A 26,784-nucleotide genomic window follows, 5' to 3' on the forward strand; every position below is an offset into this window, starting at 1 on the left:
ACATTTGTCCAGTTTCATCTGGAATAAGTCCCAGACCATCTCCTGAAGTGGTTTGAGCGATTGGATTTATATCCGTCTCGAATGTGTTTCGGAGGGCATTTACACCTGGTCGTTTCACGATCGGATAGCTATCCAATCAGAAAAAACGCATGAAGTGACCAGGTGTAAACAGGCCCATAGGTCTCTACAATACCAAACACAGACTAGAACTTAAGTAGCGAGGCACATGAGGATAATTAATGCGACACAGGTGAATCAAATGATGAAATCAAAGGGGAGACAAAAACTAGATCAAACAAGGAAGACTAAGACCATAACATAACACAAACTGTGACAGGGTGAGTGTAAATAGCCTCTGCCAACAAGGTGGCCTATTTGCACTTGGTGTAAATTGACACTGATACAGGGAATATTAAGCTACCCAAAATCATTTTGTTTGCAGATTTAGCTCTTCAGTCTGAATATTTCCTGGAAATAGTGGTTTATTCTTCAGGTTGGTAAATTTAAATGTTCTAATACATGATATCATGTTTATCATGCTGTCATTTATGCACAAAAGAAGTTTAAATAATCTGCAGCAACCAAAAAATTAAATGTACCCTGTATTACTACTTTATTTTTCACTCGAAAGTCATGATTTAGTATGATTTTTACATGTGTTTAGTGCTGAATTTCTCAACAGAAGTTGTTTATTAATTTTCCTTCAGTTATTTTCAGCAAAGCCTTGGGAACAATGGTGCATTATGATGACTTTGATAGAGTCATGATAATTATTACAGCTGGAGTCATAATTTTGCTCTGTGTCATCTACTTCATTTACTGTAAGTCTTTCCATTAGTTTGTAAAGACAACCTTTTCAGCTTATCAATAATTGATTTTATTAGAGATGCACCAATATATCTGCCAATAATTGGTAGAATTGTTATCGGCTGATAAAAGCAATTATTCACACTAGATTTAAAAACAGCTGAGTATCAGGACCAATATATCCTGTCAATCAAAGAGGGCTGGAAAATGCATTGAATTCATTAAGGCCCCTGTCCACACGAACCCGGATATTTTTAAAACCTCAGCTGTTTCTATAGCTGGTTTGGCCGTTAGTTCACATGCAAATGCTGCACCAAGTCACTGAAACCGTAACATTTTTTGAAAACTTTTTGGAAACCAGGGTAAAGATTTTCAAAACTCCAGCTTGACAGTGTTATTGGTAAAAAATGAAACCAAAGTTCCCTTTCAATACTTCACTCATACTGCGTCGAAGATGCTTATGGGGAGAAAAACTCCCTTTTTTCTCCTGAACTGGAGCCTTATTCAATCCAGCGCAGTGAAACTGCGGCCATTGGTTCGTGCAGTAGCTTAAAACAAACCAATGGCTCGGCAGCAGTCCTGCATGAACCTGGCGGCGGCAGCGAGGCCCTTGAAAGCCCGCCAAAATGGAAGCGGGGATCTGGCTATATATTGCCGCCGGCCACAGGAATTCAGATTTCTTCTCCTTCAGCGACGACGTCACATCTCTTCGCTGATCTCCGCTGAACTGCTTGCCGTTGACACGCCTCACACTGGAACGCGATTGCTGGTCCCCGTTGCAGATACTTTGCTTCCCTGCGGCCATCCGGCGAGAGAGAGATTGAAAGAGCAAATTTTTCTACAAAGAGCCTGCACTCACGGGGATTGTTTCAAATGCCGTCTCGTCATTGCAGCTCGTGCAGTGTGTCGCGTGCTTGGGGAAACCCCACGCTGACGCAGCACTCACGGGGATTCTGTCTCCTCATTGCGAGAACATGAATATCGCTTCTCTGCGCGCCGCGAAATCACTTTCTTTTCAGAGAGCGGTTCACTCACCAGCGGCCTCCCGATTTCTTCCTCCGCCGAGCCGCAAGGAAGAAAAGGCGTGGGGCAGAGGATTAAAAGCCAACAGGATGAAAGCAAGCTCACGCCGGCTCAGCCCCGGCCAAGTGCTCACCGTTTTCTCCTCGCCCGAGGGGGATTCCCCAGTCCTCTTTATTCAGCCAGACCAATGTTCCTCTGCTGCCGCGAGTGATCTGGTCTTGTTTGGAGGGACTGAGGAGGAATCGCTAGAGGACAGCATGTCTCTAGCTGCTTCAGATGCAGCTCTTCTGCCGGGCTCGCCCGGACCCCGCCCCTCGATGTTATCTGAACCCAGCCGCCTGAGAAACCTCGGGATGGACACCGAACTTATTTGCGTTCTCTCCAGGGCAGTGGATGAGCTGGGTCTGGAATGGTCTCCTCCAGAGGAACCATCCCGTAGCCGTCTGGATGAATGGTTTCTGCCTGAGTGCCAGCAAGCCCCTCGTCAGAGAACCGCCCCGTTTTTCCCAGAGGTCCACGACGAGCTTACAAAATCGTGGTGTGCCCCCTTGCCGGTGGCGCTTGCGTGCTTCATCTTCATCTGCCCTTTACCTCGATTGGCGGCACTGCACAGAGAGGATCTGGCCGATTGCCGTCGCTGGGCCAATCTGTGGCGGCGCATCTCTGCCAGCCCGCGGCTATTGGATGGAAAGCCAGGCCAACCATCCGTCCAAACCCTGCCGTCTGGCCGCTTCGGCACTTTCGCCCGGGCATGCTTATTCATCGGCAGGGCAAGCAGCGCTGGCGGCTCCACTCCATAGCGGTACTACAAGTCTTCCAGGTAGATTTCACCGCGCCACTGATGAGTCTGGCGGAATCTTAAGCGTGCTCAGGGAGCTGAGAAGTGCTACCAAGAGCACTGCCCAGGCCATAGGGGGCTCGATGGCTAACCTGGTCGTCCTGGAGCGCCACTTGTGGCTTAACCTCATGGAGATCAAGGATGCTGAGCGAGCCCAGTTCCTGGATCGCGATCTCCCCCAGCGGCCCTCTTCGATCCAGCGGTTGAAGGGGTTAAGCTGAGCAGCTTCCGCGGAGGCACAGAAGTGCGTCCCAGAAGCGTCATTACTTCCTGCCAAAGCGGCGGCTTCATCTGCGCTGCCAGTGGCCCAGACAGGTGCCGACTCGTCAGCCTCCCCGAAACAAGCCAGCTGCTACCGCCCACTGCCCAGCCTGTGAAATCCGAGCCTCAACACGTTCTCGGCTCGGCCACCAGGCGGTTTTCAGTTCCATAAGCATGGGACTGGCCCAGGCGGGTGCCTTCACAATGGATGGAACGGGGTGCCCCGCTTGGTATGGTTTGCAGAAGGAAAGTGATCTCCACAGACACGTCCAACAAGGGTTGGGGCGCGCTGTGCGAAGGGAAACCCGCTTTTGGCCGATGGTCAAAAGAGGAGAGCAGGCTTCACATCAACTGCCTCGAGATGACTGCAGTTCAACGAGCCTGCCAGAGCTTCCTGTCAGACCTAAAGAGCCACCACGTGCTGGTCAGATCAGACAGCATGACAGTGGTCTCTTACATAAATCACCAGGGTGGGCTGTCATCGACGCGTCACTTCAGGTTAACGTCACGACTGCTGGAATGGACCCAGAGCAACTTGGGGTCCCTGAGAGCAGTGCATCTACCAGGCAAACTGAACAAGGGCGCGGATATGCTGTCAAGAAGCGGAGTCTCCTCAGAAGAGTGGAGGCTCCACCCGCAGACAGTTCAGAAGATATGGGACATCTTTGGCAAAGCGGAAATAGACCTCTTCGCCTCAAAAGACAACTCTCATTGCCCAACATATTTTTCCAAGATCGAGGATGCGTTATCCCAGGACTGGCCCAACCGTCTTCTTTACGCTTTTCCTCCGGTTCCTCTGATTCCCCAAGTAATCAGGCGGGTCAGGGACCAGAGATGCAGGGTTCTTCTTGTAGCCCCACTCTGGGAAAATCAGCACTGGATAGCCGACCTGTCACAGATGCTGACTGCGGCCCCATGGCCCATTCCTCTGAGACGGGACCTCCTTTCTCAGGCGGACGGAACGATTTGGCATCCGCACCCAGAGATGTGGTCTCTGCACCTTTGGTCGCTCGACGGGAACCCACAGGACTCCCTGAGCGTGTGCTAAACACAATTTCACAGGCTAGACCTCAGTCTACACGACGCCTCTATGCCTCTAAATGGTCTGTGTTCTCCACATGGTGCTCAGACCATGGCGAAAACCCGACCTCCTGTGACGTATCAGTGATACTGACATTTTTACAAGACCTCTTGGAGAAGGGATGATCCCCCTCCACGCTCAAGGTCTACGTAGCGACTATTGCGGCGTCACACGCCCTTATAGCAGGCCAGTCGGTGGGCAGAAACGACTTAGTCGTCCGATTTATGAGAGGTGCCAGAAGGCTTCATCCACCTTGCCCTCCCACTGTCCCTTCATGGGACCTGCCCATGGTACTGAGAGCCCTAAAGAGGGCCCCCTTTGAACCACTACAGTCCATAGGCCTTAAGGCCCTGTCGCTAAAGACCGCTCTGCTGCACTAGCGTCTGCTAATGGTTAGAGAGTCGGACTTGCAATCCAAGGGTTGTGAGTTCGAGTCTCGGGCCGGCAGGAATTGTAGGTGGGGGGAGTGAATGTACAGCGCTCTCTCCACCCTCAATACCACGATTGAGGTGCCCTTGAGCAAAGCACCGAACCCCCAACTGCTCCCCGGGTGCCGCAGCATAAATGGCTGCCCACTGCTCCGGGTGTGTGTTCATGGTGTGTGTGTGTTCACTGCTGTGTGTGTGCACTTTGGATGGGTAAAAAGCAGAGCACGAATTCCGAGTATGGGTCACCATACTTGGCTGTATGTCACGTCACTTTCACTTTCACTTTTTTTTTTTCAAAGGTCGTCCTGAAACCAAGGCATGGCTATGTACCAAAGGTGCTTTACAAAACACAGAGGACGATCGAGAGCTGAATCTGCTTTGCCCAGTGAGGGCTCTAAAAGTCTACATAGAGCGTTCTGCGCCGATAAGGCAATCAGAGCAGCTCTTCATATGCTTTGGAAACCACACCAGAGGGTTACAGGTCTCAAAACAAAGGCTTTCGAAGTGGATTGTGGACGCAATCCAGCTAGCCTACTCTTCTTTGGGCCTGCAAAGCCCAATTGGAGTAAGAGCCCATTCGACGAGAGCAGTGTCTTCATCCTGGGCATGGTCTAGTGGCGTGACTATCGCAGAAATTTAACTCGCCGTCCACATTTGCTAGATTTTATAATCTAGACGTCCCGGCACTTCATGCTAGGTTACTTTCTGTGTAAAGGTCACCTTTTTGTTCCTCATTTGCATGCTCTTGGCCATTCTTTGCCCAAGACTCAAACTCTGGTCGTATACACTCAGTCCCTTTGGTACTGAGGCGATACGAATGCAGGATGATCAGGCTAGGCCAGACGTAACCTCATTGAGCTTATTCTGCTCCTAGTTGCTATTGTCATATCTTGGTATCACAGATCAAGTATGATTGCGTTGGTCGTCCCCCCTTCTTAGCATGGCGTGATTGAACTGGGTTCCCATAAGCGTCTTCGACGCAGTACGAGTGAAGTATTGAAAGGGAACGTACTCGGTTACTAACATAACCTTGGTTCCCTGAAATACGGGAACGAGTACTGCGTTCCTTGCCATGCTAAAAGGCTGCACGACTCAGTCGTCGCTTCAGTCGAAGTAACCTGAATTCCTGTGGCGAAGCGGGCAATATATAGCCAGATCCCCCGCCCATTTTGGCGGGCTTTGGCGGGCTTCCCTGCCATAGGTTCGTGCAGTTTTTAACCCCTTAATTTTATGTGGAACTAAAGTACTTGGATTTTTTTTTTTTACGTTTTGTAGTATTGACTGAAAAAAAGGAGATGTCATGCCATGGACAGATATCAGAATGGATATGGGGTAAATTAACAGTTGTTGCTGCATTCATCGCTTTTATTCTGCCTTCACTACACGTCACCCTCCTGTACATTGCTTTGAGAATGCCAGAGGAGACAGCAACCCTTTATCAAATCAGTGACATTTCTGAATTTATAATATTCAGAGGAAAAAAAAAAAAAAAAGTATAAAACATAGTAGATCACATTTTTGAGAACAATCAGCACAATGAGAATAACCCTCACAGTAACAAAATCTGATTTATTATAATATACTTTAAGTAGCAAAAGGTTAAAGAGAGAAGAAAAATAATGGCTTTAATGTGATTACAATTACATTTAAAATCTTTTTTTTGTCATCAGAAATCTTACTTGAACATTGTTATTCTTCTGTTTTTAGGGGTTTTTGTTGCCATAATTTTCCCAATATCCTTTTTTGTGTCATTCTTCTGTTTGGTTGACCTAAACAAGGGAAAATTCTGTAAGTATGTTAACTCATCTGTCTATAGTTCTATGTGATACTGAGAAAATTCACTTTCAGCTTAATTGGGACTTTTTACCAAAAAAATAAAATTGGGTAACTGTGCCTTTTAAAGCTTTTAATTTAAAAATCTGTTTACATACATTCAGAATTTCAATAATCAAAGTTCATGGGTCAATTCTCTGTCTGACTGAATCAGAACTTTTTTACTTTTCATTATTTGTTGTTCTACAGTATTTTAGATCTTTTCTCTTTTCCTTTGATTGTCTTTATGTTTGGTGTTTTTGACTTCACTATTCAAGAGTTTTAAATGATTTGTTGACTAAAAACATTAAAATCTTTTTCAGGTTCAGTTTTACTCAGTAAAACTGCATGGATAACCTTCACGTTTATAATGATGGTAGTAGTTATTGATTTCTGCATCAAAACAATGGAAAATGAAAAAGGTATAGACCTAGTTTATATTTCTAATACTGGAAAGTACAGTTTCATTCACTGAAATGCAAATCAATTTCTAACCTTTATATAACGTGCTTTTTCTGGATTTTTTGGTTGATATTCTGTCTCTATCCGTTAAAATAAACACACCATAAAAAATACAGAACCTTCATTACTTTGTAAGTGGGTAAACTTAAAATCAGCACGGAATCAAATAAATATTTCCCCCACTGTATAACAACACCACTTTATATCACCAAAATATAAAAATAATAATCTTTCAATAAAATACATGCTTCTGTTCAAATACATCAATCAATGACTTATCTTTCAAAGATGTTGCTGCAGGATGGATCTGTACGACTGTATTTCAGCAAGCGCTGTGGATGATTGCAATATATAATCATAGTAATGAAGATCTAGGTACTGTATAAATTATCTACTTTAACTTTGTAATTTGTTCATTTTCAATTTCAGTGTCTTGTTTAAAAATAACTTGTATGATCGTTATGGCTCACTTTAAAGATCAAAGTGGCCCAAGTTTCAGCTTTAAAAAAATACCCAAAAAAAACAAAAAAAAATATCAAATACAATTAATAAAATAAAACAATAAAAAAATATAAAAAATACAGATACAAATTGCAAATTTGAATATAAGGAAATAATAAATTCAACTGAATATACTTAATTTAAATTGTGTTTTTTCTGCATCTCACTACAGTTAATTTCCAAAGAGTGAGGGTAAATTTATACACTTTAAAACGACTGGTCTGCCTAATGAAAATCAACTCTTAGACGCACTTAACTAATTGGATGAATCTGCCTAATGAAAATCAATCGAAACTAATTGGAGGATGTAGAAGTTTTTGTTTTTTTTTTGCCACAAGACAGTGATGAATGTATCAGTTGCATTTAAAACAAGTAATGTTCCTGAGATAAATGTACATTAATCGGCAGATCTAACCCTCACCTTTAAAAAGATTTTGTATGCGTTGGGATCCATTGGTGTTGTTTTGCTGAATGCTGTTGCACTGATGACAGAAATTATACTAAAAACAGGTGAGCAAACACACCACTTACATCAATTTTGACGCGTGGTGCAGTTGGCGAAAAGCTGTCATAAAGATTGATTTTTATTTTATCCTCAGTTAATGGTGAGCGTGCAGTTGGCGATTTGAGAATTGTTGTCTTCTCCTCTGAAAGCATCTTTACTCTTTCTCTGCTGATTTTGCTCATGTTTGGATGCTGTAAGTACACTTCCCCAGAATTCCTTGTTTTTATTTCAATTAATACAAATCAATCTATTTCTGTGTCTGTTTGTTCACAGTGGAAAATGTAGAAATATGGCTTAAGTGGGTCATGAAATTTTTTAGAAATGTAGAAATATGGCTTAAGTGGGTCATGAATCATTTTTTGACACCAATAACTAATCATGTTTATTTGACCCAATAGTGTGTTCTAAACTATTTGTAAAGAAAAATTACCCTCAAGTTTCAGAAAGGTAAAAAAACCAACTGGCAGCTGTGGGAAAAATACAACAATATGCGTAAGCCGGTGTTTCATTGAACTGAGGGACTCAAAGAGAGTAAAAAAAATCAAAACAGCAAAACACTCAAAACTACAAAATAATTACAAAAAATAAAACAATGGTCTTCACACTGATAAAATATTTGACAAAAAAATACAAACAATGTGCAAGAGGAACGATACTCATTCTATCCACAACTTTTCGACTTATATCTAGTCTGACCCTTGCGGACGCTCTTTACAGCCTCATTTTACGCACACTCTTCACACTGTGAAGAGTGGGCCGCTGCACGACCGGCATCAGCGAAGTTAGGCGGGTAAATGGATGGCGAGAGGGCCGGTCTTATCGTACGCACTGGTCCCCTCTCCGGGGTCTGGCTCTCCTTGAACAACAGGGGGTTGATTGAGCAGTGGACAAGAAAGGCCGCGGAAGGGGGGGGGCCATGGCTCGTGCACTGCACGGAGGGGTGTAGGGACAGGCGAGCGGAACGGGACAAGAAGGTCCCATGAAGGGTTAGTAAGGCCGTTAAGCAGTATAAAAAATTACGCCACATGGAGGAAGAGGAGCTGGAAAATACATGACCAAACACAGGCAAAACACTCCAAAGGGGAGTGGAGGGTTGGACAGGGTTGCCAGGTTTTACACAGGCAAAACACTCCAAAGGGGAGTGGAGGGTTGGACAGGGTTGCCAGGTTTTCGCAACAAAACTAGCCCAATGGCCAATCAAAACCAGCCCAAAACTAGCCCAATGGCCAATCAAAACACCAATAAAATAAAAAACACAAAATATTACACTTCCATAATCCATGCACATTCTCATTCATAAAGATTGTGTTTTCATAAATTAAATAATTTGACAGATTGACAGCTGATAAACCAAATCCTATAGCTTAATGGCCAGATCAAACTAGCTTAATAATGCACCAAGAAACTCAAAATATGCCACTCTCATAAATGGAAATGCATGTGATAAAGATTGGGTTTTCATAAATAAAATCATCTTTCTTTTTTTGAAAATCTCTGTATATTAAAAATGATAAAGATTGTGTTTTCATAAATTAAATCATTTTACCTTAAGATTGACAGCTGATGAACCAAATCCTTCGGTGGGTTGTGGTAATTATTTTTTAGAACTGTTTGAATGAACTATTTACAGATCTTTTCCGATTCTACTTATCTTCTTCTTGGTCCTTGTCATACATCTCTGTATTAAATAAGGCTAGCATCTCTTTTGTTGGTTCAAACTGATGACAGCAGATTCCATGCCTTGCATGAAAGCTTGAATGCGAAGTATATTATACAGAAGGTTCCCCTTCATTCTGCTCCGCAGTTTTGTCTTTATCAAATTCATCTCTGAGAATGTGTTCAACCGCATTCAGCAATGCAAGCAGTGAAAGAGCAAAAGTTCATAAAAATCTTGGTCCCCGGACGCATCCCTGTGATTTTTCACGTCATTCTAGAACTTCTCCACTTGGGAGTCCTCTGTGTATTCCCATGACAATGTGTCCACGACTCTCCACTGCTGGGACCCGTTCTTCGGTACATACATTCTTTCAGAGTTAGCTGCTGGAATTGATTGTTAGCTGGCTGGCGGCATGATCTTGGATTGTTGGTTCTAACTTGGCAAGTCCAGGATGAGCTTCGGTCATATAACAGGTCAAGTAAGCTTTGCTTGGGGTGCGGGTTTATTTCAGGTAAACAGGATTGAATCGCATCTTTTTAAGCAGAATTGATGCTTAAATCAGTCCTCTACCCACGCTACTTTATTACGAGAGTATTCTACTGATCCAGGGACAATAATTTAAAATAATAATCATTTAAAAATTTATTTAAAGATAGTATAATAATGTTGTGTAGTCTTTAGTCTTTACTATAGACACAGCCAGTTTTACTCACTGAAAGATTTATTCAGATGCATAAAATAATGATTTCATAATTGGTGGCGTGGGTCTTACACACACGGGCAATGTAGAATTAGGCATATTAATTTGAGTGGTGGCAGCTATTATGAGAGAGTGGCTTGATGGAGGCGCCAGAGGATGCGAATATCATGATCCTGACCCTTAAAAAGCTTCAATTAATGCTTTTATCACGTAACAAATCTAGTATTAAATTACTACATTGAAATAAAAAAGCGTAAAAGCCTGTACACAAATATTGGAGGTCGTGTTGAATATAAATAATCGAGGAATCATTTAAATTTTTAAAATAAAAAATAGTGCACATTTAATTTACCTATTATAAAATGTATGTAGTTTGTTCTCTTGGCTGTTTCTTTATAAAAGTCCAGAAATCGTCAGGTGTCTTAGTCCAGATTGTCTTTTTAATTATATAATGTCATTCACGTTACTGTCTTGCCACCAGCCAATGCGGCGCTGCATTGCTAATCGTGGTTTCTGAAGTATCGATACATAACCCCTTTTAAACCAATCCATAAACAAGCAATTATCGCAGATAACTCAATCCAGTCATACTAATCATCAACAGCAGGTGCTTTCGAAGAACCGAATTAGCCAGATTCTGATTGCAGTGCAGTGGTGTTTAATGCACTCTGCTTCGGATATAGAAAGCTTTGCATTATTCAGTTCCATCTGGAACTGTAGGGCACAGTCAACTGCAGAGAGAGAAAGATTGTTGCTTTCTATGATCACATTAACCTTTCCCACTGCGGTTTGTCTTTGCGGTTCTTGCCAGCACAACTGTTTCCACAAACACTCTTTGATCAACGAGAGGGTACTTCCTGTACAACTGTTTCCACAAACACTCTTTGATCAACGAGAGGGTACTTCCTGTATCAGTAATAGAAACGACATACCTGCCTTGTAGGACTATTGGAATTGCGATGTTCTTATAATTTTGTAGTGATACTGGTTGCTGGCAGGCTTGCATCACTTGATTACCTGCATAGGGGAATTTTCATTGACGCTCGGCAGTGGCCGTTTTCTTCCTCTGCTCCTCACCATTAGCTTGACACCAGTACCTCTTAGACTCATCGAAGTCTCGCTCGATTTGAGTTCCTATCCGAACCAGCTCCTCAACATCTTTGATAGTCCCTCTTTACAGGCTAGCAAGTCGGGGATTGCAGTTCCTTAGAATTGCTTGAACTATCTCCTTCTCCGTCATCTCTTTTCTCCATCTCAGGCATAAAGCTCGGTAATGAAAAGAAAAATCCCGGATGCTCTCCATAAAACCTTGCTTTCTTTACAGTAACTTCCTAGCTGCTACCTCCTCGTGGTCTTTGCTTAAAAAAGAACTCAGGAATCTTTCCTTAAACTGCACCAATTTTCTCACAGTTCCTTTTAGCACAGCCGTAAGGGAGGCTCAAAGTTCCTTTTAGCAATGTTTCCGCAAGGGGAGGCTAAAAATCTCTTCTTCACAACAGGATCATCTTCAAAATACTCCTCACACTGCTCTATGAACACAACAGGATCATCTTCCTGGGAATTAGAGAAACTAGGGAATTCAAGTTTTACTGGAGGATTGTATTGTAATGAAGTCTGGTTGCTTTGAGAAGATTGCTCATTATAGAGTAGAGTTGCTGGGTTTTTGCACAATGGATGTTAGCTAGAGGGTTCTGGCATAGCGAGATTGTGGATGAAGGAGGTATCATGGATTGAAACTTATGTTCCAGTTGTCAATCTCTTCTCTTTAAGCAGTCAATCATGGATTGCCCCAGATCCTTCACTAACATTTCTAGCTGTTGTTTCACCCTTTCACATTCGCGTTGCAACAGATATGACATTTTATCCTCCAGCTTCCTACATTGTTTCTTCAACTCCATTAATGAAACCTTTCCCCTTACCCCATTCTCCAAATCCATTAACTGTGCTTCTACAGAGGTGACCCGTGCATTTAGCATAGGGTTTACAGCCGATGATTGACCATCAGATTCGACCCTCAATGGGGGTGGTGGAAAATGGAGCTCTACATCAGGATTATTATCTTGAGCTCTCTCACTTTCTTCATCAGAGTTAATATATAAATCACTAAAAGTGGAAATCAGGTCTCTCATTGGTTCTCTTCGTGAATGAAAGGACCCTGCTGGGAAATCTGTTTGGGCAGTGACTATCTCCCGATCCATGATGGACTGAATATATATTGCAAAAATAAATGACTTAAGTTAATTTTTTTTCTTTCTTTCTTTTAGTGTTTTTACTTAGTGTTTGGAGTTCTGGAAGTCTGGTAAAATAGTCTTAGTGTCCCTGTTTGGGCGCCATTTTGTAACCTTCCAACCAAGAACTCTCAGAAGGGCACATCACAAATAAATTTATAAGGGAGGACTTCATTGACTATTATGGAATTAACCAGACTCAAAAAACACTCAAACCAAGTACAAACACAAAAGTAATTGCATAAGTATTTATATCAAATATGTCCCACAAAACCATCAAAACAGTGAATCAACAGTTGAAGATTCACCCTCTTGCTTGGACAACTTTTGCCCACTGTCGTCTAGACCTGGACGCACCACCCCATCTGCCCCCTGGCTGTCCGATGTTCTCCGTGAACATCGCTCTAAACTCAGGGCTGCAGAGAGGAAATGGCATAAATCAAGAAACTCTACCGACCTCAGTGTTTATCGGTCTCTCCTCTCTTCCTTCTCTGCAAATGTCTTCACTGCTAAAACATCATACTACCACAACAAAATCAACAACTGTTGTGATGCTCGGACACTCTTCAAAACTTTCTCTTCTCTTCTTAATCCGCCTCCACCTCCTCCTCCATTACAGCTGACAACTTTGCAGTTTTCTTCACAAATAAGACAAGAACCATTAGTGACCAATTCTCCTCACCGCAGACTGAGGATAACTTCACAACGACTAATGAACACTCTCTCTCCTCCTTCTCTCCACTCTCAGAGACGGACGTTTCCAAACTTATCCTGTCCAGTCATCCTACTACTTGTCCACTTGATCCGATCCCCACTCACCTCCTTTGCGCTTTGGGTGTACAACAACACACAATAAAGTGCTATATAAATACATCATTCATTCATTCATTCAAAACACGCATTGTGTATGATGAGCACAGTTGAATTAAGTGACATGCACATTTCACAAATACAAAGTTGGGCTTTTACTTTAGAAATTTTGTGACAACTGAATTGTGCTGTCCACACATTTTATTGCATCCATCAGTTGCAAGCCCGATGCATCATTTAGGACAGAGCTTGTTCTCTTGCAAAAAGTTTAGCAACACCTCTGTTATTGGCATCGCATCCCCTCCATCCAGATGAACAATCCCAGCAAATGATGAATCTATATGAGCTGTTGATTTTGACTATAATATCGAATTACAACAGCTAACTGTTTATACGTGCCCACATCAGTGCTCTCATCAATAATTAAAGAATACAGTTCTTCTCCAATATCCTTTAGTAGTTCCCACTGTGTGTCTGGCCAAATTACGTGCTTAATGAGGGCTGAACATTTAGTGCGGTGAAGTCTTATATCTTTTTGAGCAATTTCACTGACAAGTTATCCTATATTATCCACCGTCAAAATGCTTGAATGGAAAGCAATGTGTGCTGCCAGTTTTAGCTCCATCACTTTAACAAACTTGCCAATTTTCATTCCACTTATTCCACTATCAAACAAAGTACGCCTTTGAGCGTTCGAAAACATTCAACATTCAGCGTTCAACCCCTGGGGGGTGAATGATGGAGACAGAGCCGATGGCAGTGGAGCTCTAGGTGCAGATGGGACCAAATGACACAGATGGTTTCAGAAATTTAGGCAAAGCCACAGCAACGAGTGTCCAATGTGGAGCCAGGGAGCCAGAGGACTGAGGTTGAGCTAGTGGGACTGAGGACCAAAGCACAGGCAAGACCAAAGCCTTGTTCCAAAATTGCAGACAGGATGACGTATGATCAAGGCAGATCCGAAGGGATGAGGGAGTCCGGTGGAGCTCTAAGTATGATAGTCCATGGTGAGGGAGGGAGGAGCCAAGGTGAAGCTGAAAGTTTGACATGCCAAGGTGGAGTACTAAGATCAGAGCCTGGGATCCTCTTGACCGGGACTAAGGAACTGGCTGATTTTGGAAGAGGAGGTGGGAGAGGGAGGCTGGGTGGGAACTCTAGATACACAAGAGGGCAGTACTAGAGGGTGCATAGGAAACACTGAGCTAAGCGTGCACCATTGGAGGAACAGGAGATTCCAAACTGGGTGGAACCAGTGGGAACACAGCAAAATCTGAGCTTGGAAGTACCAGTTGGGGAACAGGAAAGTCAAAGCCAAGCAGGATTAGTGAGGACGGGAGAAAAAGGGAACTATCCTTATCCAAATGATTAAAATGTCTACTGAAGATCAGCAGCAGCTCAGCCCTTGTACTCCACAAGCAATTCCCTGGCAATGCAAGATGTTGGCGACAAACACACCTGCTCAGGCTCCAGAAAGGATGCTTGGCTCATTCAATTTCTCTGGCATTGGCTCAAGCATTGGGGCAGGTGTGAGTTCTGGAATTTATCCATTTCGTGGGGTGATAGCTGGTTGGGCTCTAGATCCGGATTTGGAGCAGGGCTTGTGACATTCTCAGAGCATCAATCAGATCTGTAAAGGGGTCTATGGTTCGCGGAACCTTAGCCTCTAAGGTCGGTCATTTTTTTGTATACAGACATAATAACAACAAAACTTTGTGCACTTATAAAATAAAGATAACAAACCTTCAGATACAAATCGTCATTAAAATGAACTGTAACTCAGTGAATACTCAGCGAAGAGACATGAGAGAGATATCTATAGAAAGCCTGACATGTCTACTTTTAAACTAAACAAGTGCTGCTGAAAACAAATATTCTGTGATAAAGTAATCCATATGAAAACTCTGCTTGATGTCCGTTTTTCCGTCTCCCTTCATTATCTTCTAATGCGACCACGCCCCGCGCGAAGCGCTTTTGAGATTCAAATGTTTCACTGAAGTGCGGCTTTTGAATACGCCCACACAACAGAAGACAACGCCAGCGAGACTGTTCTTCAAAGTTTTTATTATTTTACTGTTTGCTTATGATTGATGAGAGAATAAGACATAATTCACCCCAAAAGATGTGATGTGGTTGAGGATTTGAGATTTGGATTTCCTCAGAAAAAAGAATGAAGCACTTTATTCAGCAGAGTTCATAAACATGAGTAAGTAAGTCTCTTTTTATTTATTTATATACTTGTACTAGTTTTCACATAGCGTGTAAACATTTTTACTAGTTAGACTTTTTCCAAGACTTTTTCCAAACTATAATTCCTAAACCCACAAAAGTAACTCCACTGCATGAAAAGAGTCAAATCTGGTCATATCTGGCCTCCATTAGATCACCAAACTCCACTGCATGAAAAGAGTCAAATCTGGTCATATCTGGCAGCGGGAAATAGTTAGGCTGACAGAGAAGATTTCAGAATTAGAATTACAGACGAATTCAAAAAAACAGCTAGCCACACAGAGAATATTACACAACAAAAACTACAGCCAAAACACCGCTCTCGGGGCTTGAAGTGACTATGAGCCCAGTATAGGCGCAGGGGCCAAAAGAATCAGCTTCTTTGTTCCCGGTCAAAGCATTAAACAGATCCTCCCTTACTTGGTGACACAATCACGAGTAGAACCCTGATCAAAGTGCTCTAGTTATTGGCGATTCTGTTGTACCGAACATGAAAATAGAGACACCAGCCACCATAGTCCAATGTTTACCTTGAGCCAGACTGCCTAACATCTTGGCAAATGTAAAAGTGATGGCTAATCCTAAACGTAAATTTAGTAAGATTGTTATTCACGCCGACACTAATGATGTTCGACTTCACCAGTCGGAGATCACTAAAAATAACATTAAAGAGGTGTGTGAACTTGCAAGCACGATGTAGACACTGTAATATGCTCTAGTCCCTCCCTGCTTTTCTTACCGCGGTGATGAGATAACATTGTAGCAGACTGTCATCACTCAATGGCTGGATCTCTAAGTGGTGCCACGCCAGAATAACATAGGTTTAATAGACAATTGGACAAGCTTTTGAGCCCAGGCCCTGACCTGTTGAAAAGAGATGGTCTTCATCCCTCCTTAGGTGGTGCTCTTCTCTCTAGAAATATGGCACATAGTCTTAGAGTTTGTACTTGACTTATTGGGGCCCAGGTCAGGAAGCAGACAGACTGGCTAAACCCAAGCGCCTGCTAGCCACCCCACGGCCACAGAAATCAGTTAATTCTCAGCACATAGAGACTCTTTCACCTTGATATCACACTATAGAGACCTCAGTCTGTTCCCCTCAATCCAGAGTACACAAAAAAACATCCAAACCAATTTTAAGAGTAACAATTTAATTGATGTTCAACAAATAAAAAACAGATGTAATACGGATAAAACAAATGATAAAGCTTGGCTTATTGGATATCTGGTCCTTTCACGGAAGCACTTTTTGTAAAATGATATGATCAATGATCATAACCTAGGATAATGCTCTGGTTTGACAGAAACCTGGCTAAAACCGGATGATTATGTTATTTTAAATGAGTCTACCCCCCAATATTACTGTTATAAACATAAGCCACGTCAAAAAGGTAAAGGGGGAGGTGTTTCTACAATTTATTATAATATTTTCAGTATTTCTTATTGTCGAAATCATACTCTAGATTTAATACTGTCACATGGAATTGATGTGCTGATTGTTACAGATTTATTTGGCACTGTATTGCACTGGTATAGGGTAGCTGCATTTCCGCACTGGTGTGTCGGTCAGGACACAGGAGGCAGGAATTAGAATTAATAGTCTTTAAGTAAGGTTCAGCATGGTCAGCATAATGAACAAAGATGTAGCCAGACCACAGGGCATTACTTGGCATAATCTTCACAGTAGTGATATGTGAGGTAACTGTAGGCATGTATGTGGTCTGAAAGCAATTAATAATAAACAACAATTAGAAAGCGCCAACTTCAAATACATAATAACTTGGCATTTTATACTACTACTAACTAACTGCCCATTGTGAATATGAACTAGTTCATTACAGACTGATCTCGAATTTCCCTTTTCTGTCCAAGATACTAGAAAAGGTAGTATCCTCACAATTATATTCCTTCTTAGAGAAAAATGGTATCTGACCGTATCATAGTATTGAGACTGCTCTCATTAGAGTTACAAATGACCTGCTCTTATCATCTGATCGTGGTTGTATCTCTGTATTGGTGCTACTGGATCTTAGCGATGCGCTCAACACTCATTGACCACAGCATTCTTGAGAGTAGGGCTAGGAAAACTCTTTGTTGGCATTAATGGAAGTGCATTAGGCGTGGTTCAGAATCATTGCTTATCTGACCACCGCACTGTTCAGTGAATGAAGAGGTATCATATATGGCTCCACAAGTGCAGTATAAGGTACCCTCAAGGCTCAGTAATTAGGGCTGTTACTCTTCACACTTTATTACTACCCATGGGAGATATCATCAAGGAAACACCGATGTTAGCTTTCACTGTTATGCTGATGATACTCAGCTCTATATTTTTTGCAGCCCCATGTAAAACATATTAATTTGAAAAGTAATCAGAATGCATAGTCGATATAAAAGACTGGATAACAAGTAATTTCTTATTGCTAAATTCTGAAAAAACAGAGGTGATACAAATAAGTGGCCAACCAAAATGAGCTTTCTGCCAGCTCAGGCCGTCAGCCACCACGACAAGTCAGCCAATCGCCATAAGCGTCTACTAAATAATGCATTTGCAGCTTTTGACCGCTGAGCGATTCAAGCAGGATAAATGTCGCAACCTAGCAGGCCTGTGCTTATATTTTCTCTAAAAGCTACACGGTATTACACCATATTTTAGATTTGACACATTTAATAGGTGTGCGGTATTATTTATATAATATAAATTATGTGTTATATTATTCTAAAGAAATTATGGTTTTACTTTTGCATCAGAGTATTAAAAAGTGGTAGCCTATTTTGAGCTAGGCTGAACATGGATTTATATGCAAAATATCAATATTCTCACATATTAGGCCTATATTTTAATTTATATTTTAAAATTCCTTTATCAAAGCAATGTGCATTGTCAATGCGACTAATACTTTGTTATTAGATTACCTGTCCTTTATTTTAACAGATAACTTCTTGTGAAAAAGATATTTTGTCTGTACATTCGATTAAGGGGTATTTGCATGTTTTTTATAAATTATTTTCTTTATTTTTAGTAAAACATGAGGCACTTATAATTTCTCGCGACCCATTATTTGTGGGCCTTATTAAAACAAGAAACGAATAAACTTAACCTGCACAATTTAGCTAAATCCTTGAAACTCTAAAGAATGGATGGATTAATAAAACGTTCTCACGTTTAAACTCAAGTTCTCTCATTAAAATCAACAAAATGCACACGATGTAAAAAAAGAGCTTCATTAATTGAAAACTTCAGTGATTTTAAAGGGGGCCTTCTTTACTTGCTTTCATATAATTTAAGTAAAGTAAAATAAATAAATAAATAAGTGAATAAATAAATAAAAGTGCAAATGCATTTTAAATGCTGGTGTGTATCATATTCTTAAAAATATCAGAGTGCAAAAGATTTTGCACTGGCGCGACTTGATGCTGAGTATGTGCGATTTATTCTTATTTGTGTACATATCATGAGCCCAACATTTAGCATGGCAGGAAAACATTCAAGGCTACCACTGAAGGAAGGTGTATTTCATTGTAAGTTAATGCTGTTAAATAGAGAGTTAAAAAAAAAAAAAAAACTAGTGTAGGCTATTCTTAAACTTGGACCTCATTATATTGAAGTACAAATCCAAAAAAAACAGAAGCTACCTACACTCTCTAAGTGTTCTTTCATTGAAAAGTATGCATTTTATTTATTCACAGGCTATATGGTTGAAATAATATTTTAGTTCAAACTTTAAGTGATGAAAAAGATGAACAAAAAAAAAAACTCAGTTGTGGGCGATATGCGAGCGAATAATAGATTTAAAAAAGAAAAAAGTATAAAAAATATAAAAATGATATGAGGAAAAAGTAACGATAAAATTATTAATACATAGAAATAGTTTAAGCAATTAAAACCTTTTTTTATACTAGATTCAACTTGAATTTCAATACTATTAAACTGACTTTAAAATCTCAAAGAGCTCTTTAGCTTGAAACAGTAAAATGTAGAAGTGCATGTTAAATAGCCTAAATGAACTTGTATCTTGTATAGTAACCGAAGACCTTGATTGCATATTAGCATAAAACTAACAATATAATTAGATTTTTTTTTAAACGAACAATTCCTCTATAAAATGGGACAGCAACCTTTATATCAAACATTTTGAAATTGTCCACAGCTGAGCAAAACGAAACCTATAAACAGTTAACAACAGCCAGAGTGCACAAAGTAAATGTGCATGCACAACGTAATTTACAGATGCAAGAAAAAAAAAAAAAAACACTGGATAAAAATATAAACGAAACTTGTAAATAGTTAACAACATAGCCTAGATTAGGCCCAGACTCAGTTCCTAAGTATATAATGTATATTTGTTAACCCACAGTAACAAATTTTAACTGATTAATTGCCTGTTTTCATTTGCTGCATGTTTTTTTTTTTTAAAAACACGCTAAAAAATAAAGTTTGTGAGAGGAAAAAAAATATAAGTCATGTATAAGTTGCATTTTATTACATTCAGAAATAATAACGGCAGGCCTAATAATGTTATAGGCTAATGTACCAACAGGATTTTTTTTAGTTCCCTTCACTTTACAACAAATCCTTTAAATTTAACAAATTATAGCAGAACAGAACAAGAATTAAAAATATATAATTATAAAGGATAAATATAATTGCAGTATATAATAATAAAGGCTTAGCTATAAACAAAAAAAAAATAAAAATAATAATGTAAATTTAAAGGTTTTTAAAGGGTGTTACAATGTTATATTATAATGTTATTGTTTTTACTTCATCCTTTCATCTACTATTACAAACCAACATTTTACAATTACATTCAGTCCGGATTCCATCCCTTTCAGCCACCTGGCGTAAAAAAAAGCCAAATGATTTTTAACAAAAGCTACTGACTTGAAGTTATTGCCGCTGACCCTCCCATTCTGGTTGTCCACCTACTGTAATTATAGGACCTAAGACCTAAAAACTCTGCATGTAATAACCTAGATCACTGTCTAATGCCAGTTTCACACTGCAAGCATATGCAGCGCATATTTTTTTCGGCGCCCATGTAGCGATTATTTTTGGCGTATGTTAATCAATGAGTACATTCACACCGGCAGCAGCAGCGGCACATGAGCGTTGAGCAGGAGCGTAGCCCGAGAGTAGTGCTGTAGCGATGGTTTCAGCGGCAGGTCTGTTTTTGCTAAAATGCACAGAACAACAACGTCTAGTGTGTTTTAACACTAATTGGAATATAAACATGATTTCACATAAAATGTACTAAAAATGCACAGAACAACAACGTCTAGTGTGTTTTAACACTAATTGGAATATGTCATGAAAGAAAATTAAGAATAAAAGGTATGTATAGAAGATTTTAACTTCTTTTATCTCATTTTACAATGTCACATTCAGTATAACTGAAATCAGTCCTTTGCGCCACCTGGCAATGAATAGTTAATCTTGCGAATGATTTTAACTTCGCCATGGGACTAGGCTAGTTAACATAAGTGATTCATTACTCATTCTGGTTGACTACCATCTGCTTGAATCTTTGTATTCAGTTGTAAATTCTGCACATGTGCTGAAATATAATTAATGAGCACAAACATACGCCTTCGGAGGTATTTTATAGCTCCAATTACAGACATTTATGCAAGAGTCAGTATGAATGCACATGTTGCATACTGACTTTTTCAGGACCTCTGCTAATTCGGCTGGGCATGCTCTCAATGCTGGGCCAAATGTTGACCTCGGATAGCAGCCCATTCTTTCATAATAACTAACTTGGATCTCTATGTCCAAATTAGTGGGTTTTGTTTGTCCACCCCCACCTCGCGAGGGATTGACCACAGTTCTCAATGGATAGGTCTTAAAGATCCTGGGGAGTTAAAAGGCTTTTGGACCCAGACACTGCCTAAGCTATTCTGGTCCCCCGATGCCACTTAGTTCCATCACTTGGGGCCAGCAATGGCAAAGGCTCTGTCACCCTCCACATTTCGTGCTAGGGAGAAAATACATTGTTCAAACGCAAAGCTGTCGTTTGGATTGTTGGAAGAAGTTATCTAGTTGGAGGAATTTTTTTTGGTACCATTCAGAGATATTCATGAGCAAGGTTGTTTTTAGGGCTTTGTACACCTAGTGGCCAGGTGAGCCACTCCCTTGGATCCAGAAACAGCCCCACATGAATGAAACTCAGATGCTTTTACTGTTGGCAATGACACAGGCAGGTGGATGGTGAGCGCTCGCAGCACTTTCTTCTCCAGGGAACAAACCTTTATCCAGATCACCCACAGAAGCTTGACTACGAGGAAAAGGGCTTCATGCAGGATGTGCTTTGCTCCCATATCCTCCTTTGCTGTCCATTCACTATACTTTACTATCATGAGAGATCAATCTACATCTGATGTTTTTTTGAAGAGAAGTGAAGCTCAGCTGCACGCCACTTCTTGACACCATATACATCTTCAAAGATCTTAGCATTCACTGTGCATGCATGATCAAGCTCACATTATGCAGTGCTAGCCATTCCTGAGCAGCTCTAGCACTGGTGGCATCGATCCGTGGCTGAATCCTCTTTGTAAAAGTATTGCTTGCTGGACTTTGGCGCCTGAGCCAACCCAAGCATGCCTTTACAAAGAATGAGACCTATTTACTGGAGGCCCTTGAAGCTTGAAAGTGACCTTCAAAGCAGGTCCAGCCAGTGGTACAGAACAATGCATCCTCTCAAGTCCATCTCTTATGGACATATGCATTAGTTCTCGCATGGGGTTACAGGTCACCATAGGTTGTACAGGCCAGTGAACACAGTATTTTCATGCATCAGTAAACCTTTTAACAGTGGTCTTTGGCACTGTGACTCCAGAATGCCAGGTCATGCTGAATGAAACTCCAGCCATCTTCATGCTCCGGCAAAATCAATTTTCAGCCAGATGGAATACAAGAGCTGAATCCTCAACTGAATCAAGCCATTGAGCCTAGCTGTGAAGTGACACAGTGGAAAAACTACCAGCGGATTCAGCAGGTGGAATCCCAGACCATCACTGATCAATACTTGGTAGGAATCCTTTTGCAGAAATGGCTGCTTCAATGCGGCGTGGCATGGAGGCAATCAGCCTGTGGCACTGCTGAGGTGTTATGGAGGCCCAGGATGCTTCGATAGCGGCCATAAGCTCATCCAGAGTGTTGGGTCTTGCGTCTCTCAACTTTCTCTTCACAATATCCCACAGATTCTCTATGGGGTTCAGGTCAGGAGAGTTGGCAGGCCAATTGAGCACAGTAATACCATGGTCAGTAAACCATTTACCAGTGGTTTTGGCACTGTGAGCAGGTGCCAGGTCGTGCTGAAAAACATAAATCTCCATAAAGCTTTTCAGCAGATGGAAGCATGAAGTGCTCCAAAATCTCCTGATAGCTAGCTGCATTGACCCTGCCCTTGATAAAACACAGTGGACCAACACCAGCAGCTGACACTGGCACCCCAGACCATCACTGACTGTGGGTACTTGACACTGGACTTTCAGGAATTTTGGCATTTCCTTCTCCCCCAGTCTTCCTCCAGACTCTGGCACCTTGATTTCCGAATGACATGCAAAATTTGCTTTCATCCGAAAAAAAGTACTTTGGACCACTGAGCAACAGTCCAGTGCTGCTTCTCTGTAGCCCAGGTCAGGGCTTCTGCCGCTGTTTCTGGTTCAAAAGCACTGCGCCTGTGCGCGGTGGCTCTGGATGTTTCTACTCAGACTCAGTCCACTGCTTCCGCCAGGTCCCCCAAGGTCTGGAATGGGTCCTTCTCCACAATCTTCCTCAGGGTCGGTCACCTCTTCTCGTTGTGCAGCGTTTTTTGCCACACTTTTCCTTCCCACAGACTTCCCACTGAGGTGCCTTGATACAGCACTCTGGGAACAGCCTATTAGTTCAGAAATTTCTTTCTGTGTCTTACCCTCTAAGCTTGAGGGGTGTCAATGATTGCCTTCTGGACAGCAGTCAGGTCGACAGTCTTACCCATGATTGCGGTTTTGAGTAATGAACCAGGCTGGGAGTTTTTTAAAAGCCTCAGGAATCTTTTTGCAGGTGTTTAGAGTTAATTAGTTGATTCAGATGATTAGGTTAATAGCTCGTTTAGAGAACCTTTTCATGATATGCTAATTTTTTGAGATAGAATTTTGGGTTTTCATGAGCTGTATGCCAAAATCATCAGTATTAAAACAATAAAAGACCTGAAATATTTCAGTTGGTGTGCAATGAATCTAAAATATATGAAAGTTTAATTTTTATCATTTCATTATGGAAAATAATGAACTTTTCACCCAAAGGGGAACTCAATTTGGTAATCGTGATGCTGTATGAGCCAGAGCCTGCGCTGCGGCGCACGCTGATCACCACAATATAACCGCATCCCGAGTAACACATCGAAATCTCTTTTCAAACATCTAGCACTTGGCGGCAAAAGATTAAAACACATACATTTTTAAACTGACAAGGCTTAAATCATGTGAGAATAATAAACTTTCTTGAGGAAGCAGCACTAGCCCGATCGTTCAGACAAGTCAGGGGTGTCAAACTCATTTTCACTGAGGGTCACTTCAACATTATGGTTGCCATCAAAGGGCCGGCTGTGACCCCAAGACTGTACAAACATTTAGAATTCCTTAACATGTTGTTAAATAACATGTTGTCTCTTTATTTTATTATTACTTATTTAAGTTACAAATATTGTATATGCATTTGCAAAGATGTAAAAATATGTAATTGCTCTGTGTTACTGTAACATAAATCCTTTTAATTTATCAGGTTGAGAAATCCAAATTACTCCATAAATCCAAAAAGATAAAGACAAATATAATCAAACACAAGTCATTACATTAAATTTGTAAAAAAAAAAAAAAATGGTTCGTCTATGGTAGGCTACAACAAACTATTGTGTGCTGCTAAAAACGTGTGACGGATATGGCATTTAAAAAAACAAATGAAGTCAGTACCTATTTGGCGTACAAAAAAAATTAAAATAAAGAATTTACAGGGTTGCACAACAAAAATTCAAAATAGCACTTCTACAGGAGTATCTACAGTATTTTTTAAATAAAGATTTAAACCTTTTAATGCCGGCACAAAATGAAAATGGGCTCTGCTGTATAGGCAGGGGTAGGGCAATGCACACAGACAGACAGACTGGTACTATAAAATAACTGTAAAAAAACTCACATTTCAGCCATTAAAGTTTAAACTATTTTTTTTAAAAAATGGATTACTCAAAAGTAGCTATAAGTTTTTATCTTATGCTAAAACACACACAGACAGACAGACACACACAAACATACACACACAAACACACACCTTACTTTGTAAATCATTTGGATTTTTGAAGGCACATTAGCACTTTTGCATTGTTCTAAACAAAATCAGTAATTTGCCAGCAGGTGGCGCATTTGGAACGGTACAAAACAGTTTGTATGAATGTCCTTAGGTTTGAATGTCCTTAAATTTGATGTGACAATGACGATTATGTTTTTGTGTGAGGGAAACGACTCGTCATATTCATTACATTCTTCAAATTGGTAATTTTAGTAGCATGAAAAACAAGATGGTTATTCAATTCGGGACTAAAACATACAGAAAACGAGCAACAAACATTCCTGATTAATGAGTGATGATTTCACTGAATCCCGCTGTCTACACCGAAACAATTAATTTACATCATACATCATTTCTACTATTAAAAAATATGAGAGAGTACAGAATACATTCAGTGAGCGCATGATCTGAACACAACTGTAGCGTTCTACAGATTTTTCCTCACTGGTGACTAACCTGCGCTCAACATCGTGTGTGATATGTTATAATGCCTATTAATAACTTAACCCTAACGCTGGAGGAAAAACCTGCATAAAGAAGTTTGTGAGCAGAAATTTGGATGCATTGTGAGCAGATCTTAAACATATGCCACAATAAACACTTTTCATTCATTTTCACTTTTACACAGTAAAGATTTAGTTTAACTGAGCAGGGAAATTTTTGTTTACCTTTTATATGGCTCGAAAGCGCAGACTCTTACATTAAAAAAAAAGACTTAACAGGAGGCTGCTCAAGTATTTAGTTCTCTGTCATTTTCAAGCCATCGCTGACTGAAGCAGCAACCTCCCAGCCAGAGTAGCCCATGTGAGCTGAGCGCGGTGTGATTTTGACTGGAGTGAGGAGGGGATTTTTTAAAAGTCTGAGTATCGTGGTTTTCACTCGCTCCAAGATCGCTCCAGCACCGCTCCATCAGAAGGTTAAAATGATGGCAATAGCCATGCGAGAAGTTACAGGCTAGTTTTTAAAGAGTTTGTCTTCCTTTTACTGATTATTTTGAGGTTAAAGCATGAGTTTAAACATATACATTCGCATTCGCACGTAAGCACGCGAATAATGCATTCAAACAAGGTACAATCTTACAGTGCTGCTTCATCTGTATCTGATTTTGAATGAGCAGAAATCTGTGAGAAATGCATCGATCTGTAGATAAAATAACTGATGTACTGTTATTTTCATCACAAACAAAATTTGCACAGAAGCGAGCAGCAATTATACCTTTTAATGCTGACAATGTTATTAGTTTATGCTTAGAAAAAAGTTTGCACACATTAGCCTATTCCCCTTTGAAACTCTCCTGTTATTTTATTTATTTATTTATTTTAATATAGGCTACGTTATGAACATAACATTTCAAACATACTCAAACACCGGAGCGGTGTTTCTGGTATCAGTGAGCGCTGAGTGTACAGTAAACCAGTAAACCAGTATATTAAATGATCATAAAACGCACTGGAAATTGTTGCGTACAAAAAAACACAAACCCCACACACTCCACTCCCTTAACCCCTTTATCTCCCGTTCTGCTCCATCAGAGGGCATGCGTTAATAAAGATCACACTACAGCCACACACACAGACTCGAGCAGAGCTGCTTATTTTATGTACAAAAAAAAATAAAAAAAAATAAAAACCTGTTCAGTAGGAAAGCTAATTACTACGAAAACCAATGCAACTGCATTTTCAAGCACTTTATCCAAAATCCAAGCATTTTATTTTTCTGTTCTTGCTCACCGCATTAAAATTCAAGCATTTTCAAGGATTTCAAGGATTTCTACGAACCCTGTTTTGTGTGTTCAAAAAGTATAGGAGCAAATCAACCCTATGACGTCACATGCATCTATAACAAAACATCCTTTATTCTTTAAAATGGGTACATTAATTGTGTTTGTTATATACTGTAAACTTGACTGACTGCTTCACTTCCACTTTAACATTTAGCAAAGCAATGTTTTACTCTCCCACTTTTAACATTTAAGCGTGCCAAGTAAATGTCAAATGTAAATAAAGACCAGGAACTCCAATTTTTCTGCTGTTGCTCTGGCTGGAAAAAAAAGCACACACGACATTGTTGGGACTGAGAGGGTGCACAAAAATTCCTATTTGGTGGAAAAAATTATA

The 26,784-nt window shown here is 40.7% G+C and overlaps 1 long non-coding RNA gene across 1 annotated transcript; it reads left to right on the forward strand.

Moving 5' to 3' along the window:
• Window positions 1–6,996: 6,996 nt before the first annotated feature.
• Window positions 6,997–7,914, forward strand: LOC122144104. The gene is made up of 3 exons (XR_006159530.1): window positions 6,997–7,087; window positions 7,622–7,723; window positions 7,813–7,914. It is a non-coding gene; the product is annotated as an uncharacterized LOC122144104 (long non-coding RNA).
• The last annotated feature ends 18,870 nt before the right edge of the window (window positions 7,915–26,784 follow it).

The sequence above is a fragment of the Cyprinus carpio genome, unplaced genomic scaffold (assembly GCF_018340385.1).
Source record: "Cyprinus carpio isolate SPL01 unplaced genomic scaffold, ASM1834038v1 S000006588, whole genome shotgun sequence".
Lineage (NCBI taxonomy): Eukaryota > Metazoa > Chordata > Actinopteri > Cypriniformes > Cyprinidae > Cyprinus > Cyprinus carpio.